The sequence below is a fragment of the Aquarana catesbeiana genome, linkage group LG03 (genome assembly GCF_042186555.1).
Source record: "Aquarana catesbeiana isolate 2022-GZ linkage group LG03, ASM4218655v1, whole genome shotgun sequence".
In the NCBI taxonomy this organism is placed as follows: Eukaryota; Metazoa; Chordata; class Amphibia; order Anura; family Ranidae; genus Aquarana; species Aquarana catesbeiana.
Window position 1 is genome coordinate 304,559,665 of NC_133326.1, and position 15,797 is coordinate 304,575,461.

Sequence of the window (15,797 nt, forward strand, 5' to 3'; positions counted from 1 at the left end):
TAGAGGAATGGAGGTATTTGCTAGAAGGTGCACTACACACAGTGATGATCTTTACAGATCACAAGAATCTGGAATACCTCCGAACCGCAAAACGACTAAAACCCAGACAAGCCCGTTGGGCCCTCTTCTTTTCTCGCTTCAATTTCCACATATCCTACAGACCTGGTGCAAAAAATGGGAAGGCAGACTCACTCTCTCGGATGTTCTCGGCAAATCCCCGAACACTGGAACCGAGCACAATTCTCTCTCCACAAAACTTCCTTGGGCTGACTCAGGAGGACTTGATGTCATCCATCAAGTCCTCGTCTAACTTATGTACAGAACCAGAGGTACATTCCTTGAAGAAATGTGAGAATCTTTTTTGGATCCGGGGGAAAATTTTTGTACCTAGGGAGACACGGTCATTAACCCTTAAAATGTGCCATGACCATAAATTGGCGGGGCACTTCGGAGTGAAGAAGATGTCTGAGCTGATCTCTCGCTCCTTCTGGTGGCTTGGGTGGAGACGGGATTGCAAAGAGTATGTGGCCTCCTGTCCTCTATGCCAGCGGAACAAGGGCCAAAATGCTAAGTCCTGGGGTCTGCTCAGACCCCTGCCCATTCCGGAACGACCATGGGCCGACGTGTCCATGGATTTCATCGTGGACTTGCCGGCCTCGGAGGGTTTTACCACCATTTTTGTCGTGGTCGACCGTCTCTCCAAGATGGCTCATTTCCTGCCCATGAGGGGCACCCCTTCTGCCGTTGACACTATAAGCCAATATTTTTTTGATAGAAATCATTAGGCTCCATGGTGTGCCAAAGAGTATTGTGTCGGATAGGGGTGTGCAATTTACATCTAAATTCTGGAGAGAACTCTGCAAAGCCCTGGATATCAAAGTTTGCCTTTCATCAGCTTACCATCCTCAAAGTAACGGTCAAACGGAGAGGACAAACCAGACCCTGGAGCAATACCTCCGTTGTTTCTGCTCAGGATCCCAGGATGATTGGGCAAGTCTTTTCCCGTATGCGGAGTTTGCTTATAACAATTCCGTTCACGCAGCTACCAACCAAACGCCCTTCTGGGTAAATTGCGGGTTCCATCCCACTTTTCTGTCTAACGACATTCCTGAAATGGCAGTTCCTGCAGTTCATGACAGGATAACCTCTTTGCACTCTAACTTTCAGAGGATCCAAGACATGCTACAGAAAGCACAAGGGGACTACAAAGAACAGTATGACCGGGGCAGGAAAGAAAATCCAACGTTTAATATAGGAGAGGAGGTCTGGTTATCCACCACTAATCTTAAAGTACCTGTGCCATCTCGAAAACTGGGACCCAAGTTCATCGGTCCTTTTCTTATCAAGAGAATCATCAACCCTGTGGCTATGGAGCTAGCACTACCAAAGACGTACAGGATCCATCCTGTTTTCCATGTATCCTTGTTGAAGCCTGTGGTGCCCAGCTCTTTTCGGAAAGAGGAGAACTTCCTACTCCACCAATTAGGGTGGATGGGGAGAATGAGTTCAAGGTGGAGTCCAACTGTAGAAAAAAGGGCAGGCAACTGCAGTACCTGATCCAGTGGAAGGGATACCCACCTGAGGACAATTCTTGGGAGCCCGCGAAAAATCTACATGCACCACGATTAATTTAAGCCTTCCATCGAGATCACCCGGAATTGATGTCCAGTCTGGGTGTCCAGTGTCCGCCCTTAGGAGGGGGGCATTGTCAGGAGACGCAGGTCGCCTCCGTCCGCCGGGATCCGGGGTGCATGCGCGATGGACTAGCGCTTCGACGTACACCTGTTCGCGGCCCAATGGTGCACGGCGGTCCCCGTGTGCGCGCCGTCGCCCGTGCGGGTGCCCGGTAGCGCATCACGCTGACGCGCACGCCGGGGAGGCTACTTCTGATGGCTCCAGCGCCCAGTCGGGTTGCTGCTTTGTCGTCAGCTGTTCCTGTCTCCCTGTACCTCTGTATCTCCTCCTGATCCTGGAAACCTGTACTGACCCCTGGCTTGTGTTACGGATACCGCTGTTTGCTTGATACCTTTCTGACCTCTGCTTGGATAACGGACTTGCTCTGCCTGATCACCCGGTTCTGACCTCTGCTAAATATAACGGACTTGCTCTGCCTGATCACCCGGTTCTGACCTCTGCTAAATATAACGGACTGTCCTCTGCCTGATCACCCGGTTCTGACCTCTGCTAGTATAACGGACTTTGCTCTGCCTGATAACCCGGTTCTGACCCCTGCTAGTATAACGGACTTTGCTCTGCCTGATAACCCAGTTCTGACCTCTGCTAGTGTAACGGACTCTGCTCTGCCTGATAACCTGGTTCTGACTTCTGCCTGCTTAACGGACTTCCTGTTCCTTAGGTCCCCAGTCCTGAACGGCACCTGCCGGTGTACCTCCGGTCAGCAACTAAAGGCTTCCATCAGGCCTTCTGGAAATCCCTCAGTTACCGGAAGCCCGTGCCTCCGCGTGCCCCCTGCTCCCTGTATCATCTCCAGGGGCTTGGGTGCGCGTGGTTGTAAGGGCGAGCCGCTCTCGGCATCTTGGCCTCGGTGAGTATTAGTCGTGACAGCCTGTAAGTTTAGATGTCTTTTCATTTTTGGATGATGGATTGAACAGTGCTCAATGAGATGTTCAACGCTTGGGAATTTTTTTTATAACCTAACCCTGCTTTAAACTTCTCCACAACTTTATCCCTGACCTGTCTGGTAGGTTCCTTGGCCTTCATGATGCTGTTTGTTCACTAAGGTTCTCTAACAAACCTCTGAGGGCTTCACAGAACAGCTGTATTTATACTGAGATTAAATTACACATAGGTGGACTCTATTTACTAATTAAGTGACTTCTGAAGGCAATTAGTTCCACTAGATTTTAGTTAGGAGTATCAGAGTAAAGGGGACTGAATACAAATGCACGCCACACTTTTCAGATATTTATTTGTAAAAACTTTTGAAAACCATTTACCGTTTTCCTTCCACTTTACAATTCGTATGCGTCACTATATGTTGGTCTATCACAATATTTTTTCAATATCCCTGACCTGTCTGGTAGGTTCCTTGGCCTTCATGATGCTGTTTGTTCACTAAGGTTCTCTAACAAACCTCTGAGGGCTTCACAGAACAGCTGTATTTATACTGAGATTAAATTACACATAGGTGGACTCTATTTACTAATTAAGTGACTTCTGAAGGCAATTAGTTCCACTAGATTTTAGTTAGGAGTATCAGAGTAAAGGGGACTGAATACAAATGCACGCCACACTTTTCAGATATTTATTTGTAAAAACTTTTGAAAACCATTTACCGTTTTCCTTCCACTTTACAATTCGTATGCGTCACTATATGTTGGTCTATCACAATATTTTTTCAAGGCACAGTACATGGACCTAACTATATATATATATTTATCATTATATATATTATTTATCATGAGCTGCACTCAAAGATCTTCTACTTTTTTAATGTACACAAAATGCCTATTTCTCTAAAATATTGTTCACAGATCTGTCTAACTCTGTGTAAGTGAGCATTTCTCCCTTGCTGAGATAATCCATCCACCTCACAGGTGTGGCATATCAAGATGCTGATTAGACAGCATGATTATTTCACAAGTGTGCCTAATGCCGCCTACACACGATTGGAATTTCCGTCAGAGAAAACTTGGATGGTTTTTCCGACGGAATTCTGCTCAAGCTTGCCTTGCATACACACGGTCACACAAAAGTTCTCTGAACTTTCGACCGTACAACACTACGACGAGCCGAGAAAATGAAGTTCAATGCTTCCGAGCATGCGTCAAATTGTTTCCGAGCATGCGTGATTTTTTGCGAATCCGAATTGCATAAAGACTAATGCATTTTTGGATAGGAACTTTTCCCGACCTAAAAATAGAGAACATACTCTCAATCTTTGGCTGGCTGGAATTCTGCCAGCAAAAGACCGATGGAGCATACACACGGTCGCATTTTCTGACAAAAAGCTCTCATCAGAGTTTTGCTGGTGGCATTTCTGATCGTGTGTATGCTGCATTAGGCTGGCTACAATAAAAGGCCACGCTAAAATGTGCAGTTTTACTGTATGGGGGGGGGGGGGGTCGGACCAATGCTGCATCCACCTAAGTGAGTATAATTTTTTTTTGTTATCTCATACCTGTTTTAACCCCTTCCAGTCCAGCCCTGACATCCCTAATCACTCTCTCCCAATGGTCTTTCTGATCTAATAAAACTTGTTAATTCTCTCAAAATGATTGCTCCCCCTCCCCATCCAAATTTTCCATGCCCCATTAAATGTCAAGAATCCAACCTTGAGGTAAAATGTCAGCCCAACAAGCCACCTTGGAGTGCCCAGTTGCCTCCCAGAGGGGGTGCTACACTAACAAAAAGGCGACCCTCCAGATATCCCAAACAACACAATCACCCAAATCGTAAAAATAAAAAAGTAATGCCTTCAGATTTACTTGTTACATAGCCTGACTGCATAACAATTTAATTGGACCTTAAAGTTGAAGTTTAGATATGGAACGCTCATACATAGTTACACTGGCACAGGGTTGGGAATCCAGTGTAGATCACTGTACCTGTTATAATGTTTTCCAGCTTTCACAGGGATTCCACAGGTATGGCACTTACATTGGTCCATACAAAGTTGATCGAACCAGAGGAACTGTACTTTGTTCAATCAAATTTAGGAATTGAGCCCAGGGGAGGGATTTATGTGCTCTGCCTGCATTCAGTGCTAAAGTATTAAGTGTCTTTGCCCATAGCAACCAGCAGGATCTGCTTGTCAATTATTGCTGCCTGCTTAGCCAGTTGTCCAACCACGGCTGGGAAGGACACTTGTGCTAAATGCTGCTATTCAGGAACTACTTTACCATATGTGGTCACCCGTGGCAACCATGGCGGGGATTACGCCCATGGAAATATGTCCAGCAATCTGCTATTGCTGGACATCTCAAACATTTGCTTTGAACATCTCAAACTTTTGCTTTGGGACTGTGCTAAAAGTGTTCCCTTCGGTGAGGCATGGGCCACAAACTTTATTGTTGCTACCGGCAACCACAAGAAAAGTCAGCGGTCATCTGCCTTCAGTTGCTCGGGCACAGTCAGTGCCAAGCCATATGCCTGGACAAGTTCTGCTAGTTCCAGCATGTGTGCAAACTTCAGTTAGTCTAACAAGGGATTACAGCAGCATGCCAATAGAGGGGCCTGTTTATGAGTTTCACAGATGCCAGCCTGTCTGGAAGTGAGGGGGCAGTGCCACACCCTAGAGGAGACCCAGCGTTCCCTGCTAGCAGAAACCATGAGGCAGAGGAGAAGGGAGGCGGAGTGTGCTAGTGTGTTCTCAGCCCTAACCTGGTTGTCTGAGCTGCAGGAACGGACACTGGTGGACATCAAGTGGGTGGACACCGTGGGGGTCGACATCGCGGGGAATTCAACCTCAGGATGATTGAGGGGACAGAGAGACTGTGCCTGCTGTGTCCAGAATGCCGGATACCGACCGCGGTGGTCAGTGCCTGGATCCAGTGCGGTCATTGCGGCAAACTGCTCACACAGCTAGCATCCAGCCAGCAGGAGCCACAGTACTACAATGTGGACCTGCAGTCAGGACTGTGTCCCATGCAGCGGCGGAAGTCCCGAAAGCCCGGAGCGGGCCTGGAATCATTGCAAAAAGGCGGGGTGGAGTCTGAGCCTGGTGACTCCCCTGTGAACATCAACGACATAAGGGAAGAGGAGTCTGTCGTGGCCTGGTTGAGGACCTGGTGACTGTAAGTACTGTCCAGCAGGAACCAGAAATTGTCCCTGAAATGCTGGCTGCCTCTATGTGTTCTGCTGACCCCACCTGGAAGGAGCAAGTGCAGGAGGGAGATGTGCCCTCAGGTGAGCCAGAAGGGGGCGGCGAGGACAGGGCCATGGATTGGGGTTCTCCCAGACTGCAAGCAGAGTTTGGGTCCCTGGAAAAGATTGCAGATTGGTCATCCTACAGCAGCTCGGAGGAGGAATCGGAGATAGGAGGCCCCCAGGTCCAGGAAATCCAGTCCGAGGTGGTAGATGTGCCAAACATTTTCTGTTTCCATCGGACTTTTGTTGGCTGTGCGAACACACAAACATTCCGGCAACAAAAGTCAGATGGAGCAAAGTCCGATCGTGTGTACACAAAGGCATCGGACTTTTGTACAAACTACAGTACGCAGCCACGAGAATGTTCTCGGCGACAGGGTACTGTACATCTTGCGCTGGCTGCAATAGGAAAAACACATTTTTCCCTTCCCTTCTGGGGGAATACCAGGAAAATCCATACCAGACCCTTATCCGAGCACGCAGCCCGGCCGGTCAGGAAAGGGAGTGGGGACGAGCGAGCGCCCCCCCCCCCTTCCTGAGCCGTACCAGACCATATGCCCTCAACCTGGGGGGTGGGTGCTATGGGGGAGGGGGCTCCCTGCAGCCGAAAAAACGGCGTGGGGGTCCACCCAAAATCCATATTAGACCCTTATCCGAGCATGCAGCCCGGCCGGTCAGGAAAGGGGGTGGGGACAAGCGAGCGCCCCCCTCCTGAACCGTACCAGGCCGCATGCCCTCAACATGGGGGGTGGGTGCTTTGGGGAACCCCAAAGCACCTTGTCCCCATGTTGATGAGGACAAGGGCCTCTTCCCGACAACCCTGGCCATTGGTTGTTGGGGTCTGCAGGCGGGGGGCTTATTGGAATCCGGGAGCCCCCTTTAATAAGGGGGCCCCCAGATCCTGGCCCCCCACCGTATGTGAATGAGTATGGGGTACATCGTACCCTTACCCATTCAACTGGGGAAAAAAGTGTCAATAAAAAAAACACACTAGACAGGTTTTTAAAGTAATTTTTTTAGGCAGCTCCAGGGGTCTTCTTCCAACTTCGGGGGTCTCTTCCGGCTTTGGGGGTCTCTTCTGACTTCTCCGCTCTCTCCGGCCTCTTCTCCCAGTGTCCGGTTCTTCTCCCACTCTCTGGACTCTTCTCTGCTCTCAAGTTCTTCTCCCCCTCTCCGGTTCTTCTGCTGGGCTCCTCTGCTATCTTCTACTCTTTTGCCATTCTCTTGCTAGCGGTGGCCCGGTCTTCTCCATTGTCTTCTTCCCTCTTCTCTTCTTCCGATGTTGACACAACACTCTCTCCCACTGTAATGCTGTGTTCACTGTGCGCAACGACTTATATAGGCATGGGGCGTGGTCACCGGGTGGTGACCCCGTCCCTTATGATGTCACAGTCCCGGGGCATGCTGGGACTGTGCCATCATAGGGGGCGGGGTCACCACCTGGTGACCATGCCCCATGCCTATATAAGTCGTTGCGCACTGTGAACACAGCATTACAGCGTGAGAGAGCGTTGTGTCAACATCGGAAGAAGAGAAGAGGGAAGAAGACGATGGAGAAGAACCGGACACCGGGAGAAGAGGCTGGAGAGAGCGGAGAAGTTGAAAGAGACCCCCGAAGTCGGAAGAAGACCCCCGGAGCTACCTAATGAATTACTTTAAAAACCTGTCTAGTGTGTTTTTTTATTGACACTTTTTTCCCCAGGTGAATGGGTAGGGGTACGATGTACCCCATACTCATTCACATAGGGCAGGGTCGGGATCTGTGGGCCCCCTTATTAAAGGGGGCTCCCGGATTCCGATAAGCCCTCTGCCCGCAGACCCCGACAACCAACAGCCAGGGTTGTCGGGAAGAGGCCCTTGTCCTCATCAACATGGGGACAAGGTGCTTTGGGATGGGGGGCCGCAGGGCAATATCTCTCATTTAATCAATATCTCTCATTTGATCAAAACCTTTACACTAAAATCTGTGTTTTGGAAGCATTACGTTTTTGATTGAAGAAGAGAAATTCTACACTACTACAGCAGCTCTCTCCTACTTCATATTCTCACTCCCCAAACTAACACCTCTAATGCCGTGTACACCCGCACATTTCAGCATCAAACGTCTGACGGTCTTTCTGACGGACTTTTGATGGAGTTATGACGGACTTGCGAACAACCGGACTTGCGCCCCCACACGAACAGACCAAAGTCCGTTTGAAAGTTCGAAAGTCCTAAAGTCCGTTCGAAAGTCCGGTCGTTTGAACGTCATGACGTAGGCCCGGACTAGAATAAGAAAGTTCATAGCCAGTAGCCAATAGCTGCCCTTGTGTCCTTTTTTGTCCACCGGACTAGCATACAGACGAACTGATTTTTCGGCCGGACTTGAATCCGTTGGAAAGATTTGAAACGTTCTAAATCTAAAGTCCGTCTGATTTTCGTGGTCTGATGAAGCCCACACACAATTGGATTGTCCAACGGATTCGTTCTGTCGGACCAGTCCAGTGGAAAAGTCCACCCTTGTGTACACGGCATTAGACTCTGATCTTATCATTAGCAAGCTCGCAGAGGTTCTTAATTTCCCATTTGTTTACAGTTCACACTTGCGCTGTAAATATCTGGCATGCTGTTGAGCATCCAATCTAAAGATAATTTTATGTTTATGAAATTTACAAACATGATTTTATTATTTCAATTTTTTTATACATTTTGTTGATGATTAAGTGGTTGTCATTCCATTTCCCAACCATCAAAAACATTCTTAATAAGTTATTACAAACATATAAAAAAGTGCATGATGAGCATTTTGTGATATTAAGACTTAAAGATGTAATTTATTTTTTTACAGCAGACATAAATCGAGCTTACCCAGATGTTTTAAGTAATGGAAACTGGCTTTAAGTGAGCGATGCAGAACGGTGATTTTCTAGAACATATTTAGATCTTTTCATCTTTAACCAACATCAGCATGCTTATTGAGCACATCCATTATGAACACACCAAAAATAAAAAGTTACAAAAGCCAATTTTGTAGGCCGTCTAATTTCAAAGCATTCCTGCCCATTCAAACTCATTGAACTCATCTTCTTTCAGAACAGATTACAGTGTTCACTTCTCTTAACACACAGGTCACTTTTTTAAATTCCCTGGGAGCATCTCTTTTTAATTTGGGTCCTGACTACACAGCAGGCAGGTTAACAACCCTGAGCTAAATACAAAGAACCATACAGTATTACTAAACTACAGTCTATCCACTTGCTTCAATCTTTATTATATTTATAGCAATGACCTGCTTGGAAGGCAAAGCCATTTCAGGACATGACAAAATGCAGACTACTAGCATTGTAACTATATCCAGTACAAATCATACAAATAAAAGTCTATAATTTAAGAGTTTGTGTTCTAACATTTTAACAGCTAGTAAAAATTTTTGCCTCCTTTTTCATGGCCCTTTTTGGGACTCACGTACTATATAATTTTCTCATTCTCAGTGTTTTCTTGGCATTCACCTTTTATACACCTGTGTATTTTATTAGCTTCTTATATCATCGCCATATTACAGAAGGTCATATGTTCTACTCAAAGCTTTTAAAACAGCAACTGGTATTTTAGTTATGTACGATACATGGCATACACTGTTAACATGGGGCCATTTTAAGCAGATGAGTGAGTTTGGTTTTTTTTTCTTTTAGATACATTATGTGCAGCAAAAAAAGGGAGGGAGGGAGCAAGAAAGACAAAACTTTATTGCATGGTAGTAGCTCATTTCATTTTGTGCATTGTTGCTTTCAGGTGTGCTGTACAAACCAAGGTGGGCAAAGCTTTACAGAAAAACACAACCACAGCAGTGAGCACATAAATTGTATCTAAAGGCAAAACCTTTTTTTTCATCTAGAGAAGGGAAGGGTTAGCAATTTTGTAATGTTTTTATAGCTGTCTGATTCCCTGTACTCCAGGTGGACATTACCATCCATCGGCCAATGACACCGGGAACAAGGAAGCCGTGGCAATACACATGCTTACTGGGCTGGCAGAGCCATTTCCCCATTAACAGCTAGTGACACAGAGATCCATACTTTGTGCCTGTAGCAGCTCATCATCCATCTGCACCCTTTTAGGACTCTGCCTCCACCACAGGCTTACACTCTCCAGTGGACTCCCATATATACATGTGTTGTTTTTATACTGTGTGAGTATTCATTTTAAACTTTTCTTTGTAAATAAACATTCTTGGAACTTACTACACCAAAGTGGTTGTGCTGTCTCCCTCCCTTCCCCTCTCTTTGTTTTAAAGCTTTCCTACATTATATAAAACTAAAAGAAAATGTTTCGGCTTTAGAGTTACCTAAAAGAGCAAGTTATGAGAAAAAAAAAAGATTTGCATGCGATTTTTAAATATAATCTGGTTGTATATATGGAAATAAAGTCCACAAATACTCACCACTTGTTCGGCAATGCGATGTTTGCAAAGTTCCTCTCTGTTGCATTTACTCCTCAGCTTCTGCTGTTTGTGGGATCCTCAACTGCCTTGATTGATAATGTCACTTGCATGCTTGAGAGTTCCTTCATCCTGGGAGCGAGGCATGCTGAGAATGTACACTAAGCTGTGCATATGTGCATTTTAAAGATGATTGTGAACAGGCAGATAAGTTTTAATTATTACTATACAGGATTTTTATAGCACCAATAGTTTACGCAGCGTTTTACAATGTGGAGGGGGGGGACAGTAAAATTACAATACAGAAGGAATAGAAGGGCCCTGCTCATGGAGCTTACAATCTAAAGGTAGGGGGAGGTGGTACAAAAGGTAATAGCTGCAGGAGATGATCTGATGCAGGTGATTCGGGTACATTTCTTAGGAGGTGGAGGTGGCTGTGGGGTAGGCTTCCCTGTGAGTTTTTAAAGGTGGACAGGGTAGGGGCGGGGCAGTGAGTTCCAGAGGATAGGAGAGGCTCTGGAGAAGTCCTAAAGGTGAGCATGGGAGGAGGTAACAAGGGAGCTAGAGATCAGGAAGTCTTGGGAGAAGCGGAGAAGACGATTTGGGTAATATCTGCAGATGAGGTTTAGTGATGTAGCTGGGGGAGATGTTGTGGATGGCCTTGTATGTTGTGGTTAGTATTTTGAATTTTATACGGTGGGGTAGGGGAAGCCAGTGAAGGGATTGGCAGAAAGGAACAGCAGTTACAGATCGGTTAGTAAGGTGCATCAGTCTAGCAGCAGCATTCATAATAGACTGAAAGGGGGATAGCCTGTGTAAAGGTAGACTAGTGAGGAGAGTTACAGTAGTCAAGGCGGGAAATAACCAAAGGAGTGAATAAGTTGTTTTGTGGTGTCGTTAGTCAGGAAAGGGCGAATTCTGGAACTGTTGCGGAGGTTAAGGCAGCCAGATGTAGCCAGTGACTGGATGTGGGGGCTAGGATTACACCCAGCACCTTGGCGTGTGTGTGGCGGGACCAATGGTTGTGTCGTTGATCTCAATTGCAAAGTCATGGGGATGGGGATCGGGGGGCGAGGAAATGCAGAAAAGATACTGTACTATGATCCTGCCTCCTTGCAATTTTTTAATTTCTAACTTTATTTCTGCTTTAATTCTGCTAGCTTTACTGCATTCAGCTTATAGATCCAAACATTTTTTTTGGTATAGGATTTCCTTGACCTTCTCAAGAACCATCCACCTCAGCACAATGGCAGCTATATTTAGAGGTAGAAATAAACCTGTATGTATACATATAAATGTATAATTAATTATTTATACCAATATTAGTTTTGATTGATAGTCATAATTGTGCAATATATAAAGTTTAGGAGTTTCTAACAAAGTTCATATGTACAATATCTCACAAAATTGAGTACACCCCTCACATTTTTGTAAATATTTAATTATATCTTTTATTATATCTATTTTATTATATCTTTTTATGTGACAACACTGAAGAAATAACACTTTGCTACAATGTAAAGTAGTGAGTGTTGCTGTCTCCTCAAAATAACTCAACACACAGCGATTAATATCTACACCGCTGGCAACAAAAGTGAGTACAGCCCTAAGTGAAAATGTTCAAATTGGGCCCAGTGTCAATATTTTGTATGGCCACCATTATTTTTCAGCAGTGCCTAAACCCTCTTGGGCATAAAGTTCACCAAATCTTCACAGGTTGCCACTGGAGTCCTCTTCCACTCCTCTATGACGATATCATGAAGCTGGTGGATGTTAGAAACCTTGCGCTCCTCCACCTTCTGTTTGAGGATGCCCCACAGATGCTCAGTAGGGTTTAGGTCTGGAGACATGCTTGGCCAATCCATCACCTTTAAACTCAGCTTCTTTAGCAAGGCATTGGTCACCTTGAAGATGTGTTTAGAGTCATTATCATGTTGGAATACTGCTCTGCGGCCCGGTCTCTGAAGGGAGGGGATCATACTTTGCTTCAGTATGTCACGCTACATGTTGGCAACCATGGTACTCTTAATGAACTGACACTCCCACCACCATGCTTGACTGTAGGCTAGACACATTTGTCTTTGTACTCCTCACCTGGTTGCCGCCACAGACGCTTGACACCATCTAAACCAAATAAGTTTATCTTGGTTTCATCAGACCACAGGACATGGTTCCAGTAATCCATGTCCTAAGTCTGCTTGTCTTCAGCAAACTGTTTGCGGGCTTTCTTGTGCATCAACTTTAGAAGAGGCTTCCTTCTGGGAACACAGTCATGGAGACCAATTTGATGCAGCATGCAGCGTATGGTCTGAGGACTGACAGGCTGACCCCCCACCCCTTCAAGCTCTGCAGCAATGCTGGCAGCACTCATACGTCTATTTTCCAAAGACAACCTCTGGATATGATGCTGAGCACATGCACTCTTTGGTCGACCATGGCGAGGCCTGTTCTGAGTGGAACCTGTAATGTTAAACCACTGTATGGTCTTGGCCACTGTGCAGCAGCTCAGTTTCAGGGTCTTGCCAATCTTCTTATAGCCTAGGCCATATTTATGTAGAGCAACAATTCTTTTTTTCAGATCGTCAGAGAGTTCTTCGCCATGAGGTGCCATGTTGAACTTCCAGTGACCAGTATGAGAGAGTGATAGCGATAACACCAAATTTAACACACCTGTTCCCCATTCACACTTGAGACCCTGTAACACTGAATAACATGCAACCGGGGAGGGAATGGCTAATTGGGCCCAATTTGGGCGTTTTCACTTAGGAGTGTACACACTTTTGTTGCCAGCGGTTTAGGCATTAATGGCTGAGTGTTGAGTTATTTTGAGGGGGCAGCAAATTTAAACTGTTATACAAGCTGTACACTCACTACTTTACATTGTAGCAAAGTATAATTTCTTCAGTGTTGGCACATGAAAAGATATAATAAAATATTTTAAAAAATGTGAGGGGTGTACTCACTTTTGTGAGATATTGTAAGTCATAGAAAGAAGTAAAGAACATGTGACTTCAAAAGGCTCCTTTTCCTTAGCTTAGACATCTCTTGTATCCTTGACCCCTCACTATTTAAATGTTAACATATCCTGTTATCTACATAAATTACTTTTGTCATACCTGTTTAAAAAAAAATGTAAAAGAAGTAAATCTAATGCCTTAGGAATGAGCCTCAAACCAATTCAGGTTTGGTAATGAACATTACAAGCACATCCAAAGAGTGTTTATACAGTGGGGACGGAAAGTATTCAGACCCCCTTAAATTTTTCACTCTTTGCTATATTGCAGTCATTTACTAAAATCATTTAAGTTCATTTTTTTTTCCTCATTAATGTACACACAGCACCCCATATTGACAGAAAAACACAGAATTATTGACATTTTTGCAGATTTATTTAAAAAGAAAAACTGAAATATCACATGGTCCTAAGTATTCAGACCCTTTGTTCAGTATTTAGTAGAAGCACCCTTTTGATCTAATACAGCCATGAGTCTTTTTGGGAAAGATGCAACAAGTTTTTCACACCTGGATTTGGGGATCCTCTGCCATTCCTCCTTGCAGATCCTCTCCATTTCTGTCAGGTTGGATGGTAAATATTGGTGGACAGCCACTTTTAGGTCTCTCCAGAGATGCTCAATTGGGTTTAAGTCAGGGCTCTGGCTGGGCCATTCAAGAACAGTCACAGAGTTGTTGTGAAGCCACTCTTTCGTTATTTTAGCTGTGTGCTTAGGGTCATTGTCTTGTTGGAAGGTAAACCTTCGGCCCAGTCTGAGGTCTGAGCACTCTGGAGAAGGTTTTCGTCCATGATATCCCTGTACTTGACCGCATTCATTTTTCCCTCAATTGCAACCAGTCGTCCTGTCCCTGCAGCTGAAAAACACCCCCACAGCATGATGCTGCCACCACCATGCTTCACTGTTGGGACTGTATTGGACAGGTGATGAGCAGTGCCTGGTTTTCTCCACACATACCGCTTAGAATTAAGGCCAAAAAGTTCTATCTTGGTCTCATCAGACCAGAGAATCTTGCTTCTCACCATCTTGGAGTCTTTCAGGTGTTTTTTGGCAAACTCCATGCAGGCTTTCATGTGTCTTGCACTGAGGAGAGGCTTCCGTCGGGCCACTCTGCCATAAAGCCTCTACTGGTGGAGGGCTGCAGTGATGGTTGACTTTCTACAACTTTCTCCCATCTCCCCACTGCATCTCTGGAGCTCAGCCACAGTGATCTTTGGGTTCTTCTTTACCTCTCTCACCAAGGCTCTTCTCCCCTGATAGCTCAGTTTGGCCCAACGGCCAGCTCTAGGAAGGGTTCTGGTTGTCCCAAACCTCTTCCATTTAAGGATTGTGGAGGCCACTGTGCCCTTAGCAAACTTAAGTGCAGCAGAAATTGTTTCGTAACCTTGGCCAGATCTGTGCCTTGCCACAATTCTGTCTCTGAGCCCTTCAGGCAGTTCCTTTGACCTCATGATTCTCATTTGCTCTGATATGCACTGTGAGCTGTAAGGTCTTATATAAACAGGTGTGTGGCCTTCCTAATCAAGTCCAATCAGTATAATCAAACACAGCTGGACTCAAATGAAGGTGTAGAACAGGGGTCTCGATCCAGGACTAGAGGTCGACCGATATTTGGCCATTAGGCCAATATATAACACTGGCCGCCGTTCCTCCTCCCTTCTCCACACTCAGCGCTTGATGCTTGTGTGAAACTGACATGTAACACAGAGGAGAGAGACAGAGGGATCTGTCAGAATTGAGGTTGATGTCGAGGGTGGGCGGGACCCGGCCAATATCAAACACCAGCCAATGGGATCTGGGCGGGCCGCTACGTGTATGTGGCCCGCCCCTTTTCTTAAACAACCCAATCACTGGCTGGTGTTTGATAGCTGCTGGGTCCCGCCCACCCCGGCCGGGTCCCACCCACCCCCGCATCAACCTCAATTCTGACAGATCCCTCTGTCTCTCTCCTCTGTGTTACGTGTCAGTTTCACACAAGCATCAAGCGCTGAGTGTGGACAGCTCCTCTCTGTTACTTGTCAGTTTCACACACAGTTACACTCCGCTCAGTGTGAAACCTGCCAGTGCCACCTGCCAGTGCCAATCAGTGCCATCTGTCAGTGCCACCTGCCAGTGCCAACCAGTCTGCCAGTGCCACCTCCAACCAGTGCAACCTGCCAGTGCTACCTGCCACCGCCAACCAGTGCCCCCGCCAATCAGTGCCACCTGCCAGTGCCGCCAACCAGTGCCTGCCAATGCCCCCACCAACCAGTGCCACCGCCAATCAGTGCTACCTGCCATTGCCAACCAGTGCCACCGCCAACCAGTGCCACTGTCAATCAGTACCACCTGCCAGTGCTAACCAGTGCCTGCCAGTGCCACCTTCCACCTCCAACCAGCGCAACGCCAATCAGTGCCACCTGCCAGTGCCACACCAATCAGTGCCACCTGCCAGTGCCACACCAATCAGTGCCACCTGCCAGTGCCAATAGTGCCACCTGCCAGTTCCAAACCAGTGCCACCTGCCAGTACCAAACCAGTGCCACTTGCCAGTGCCACCT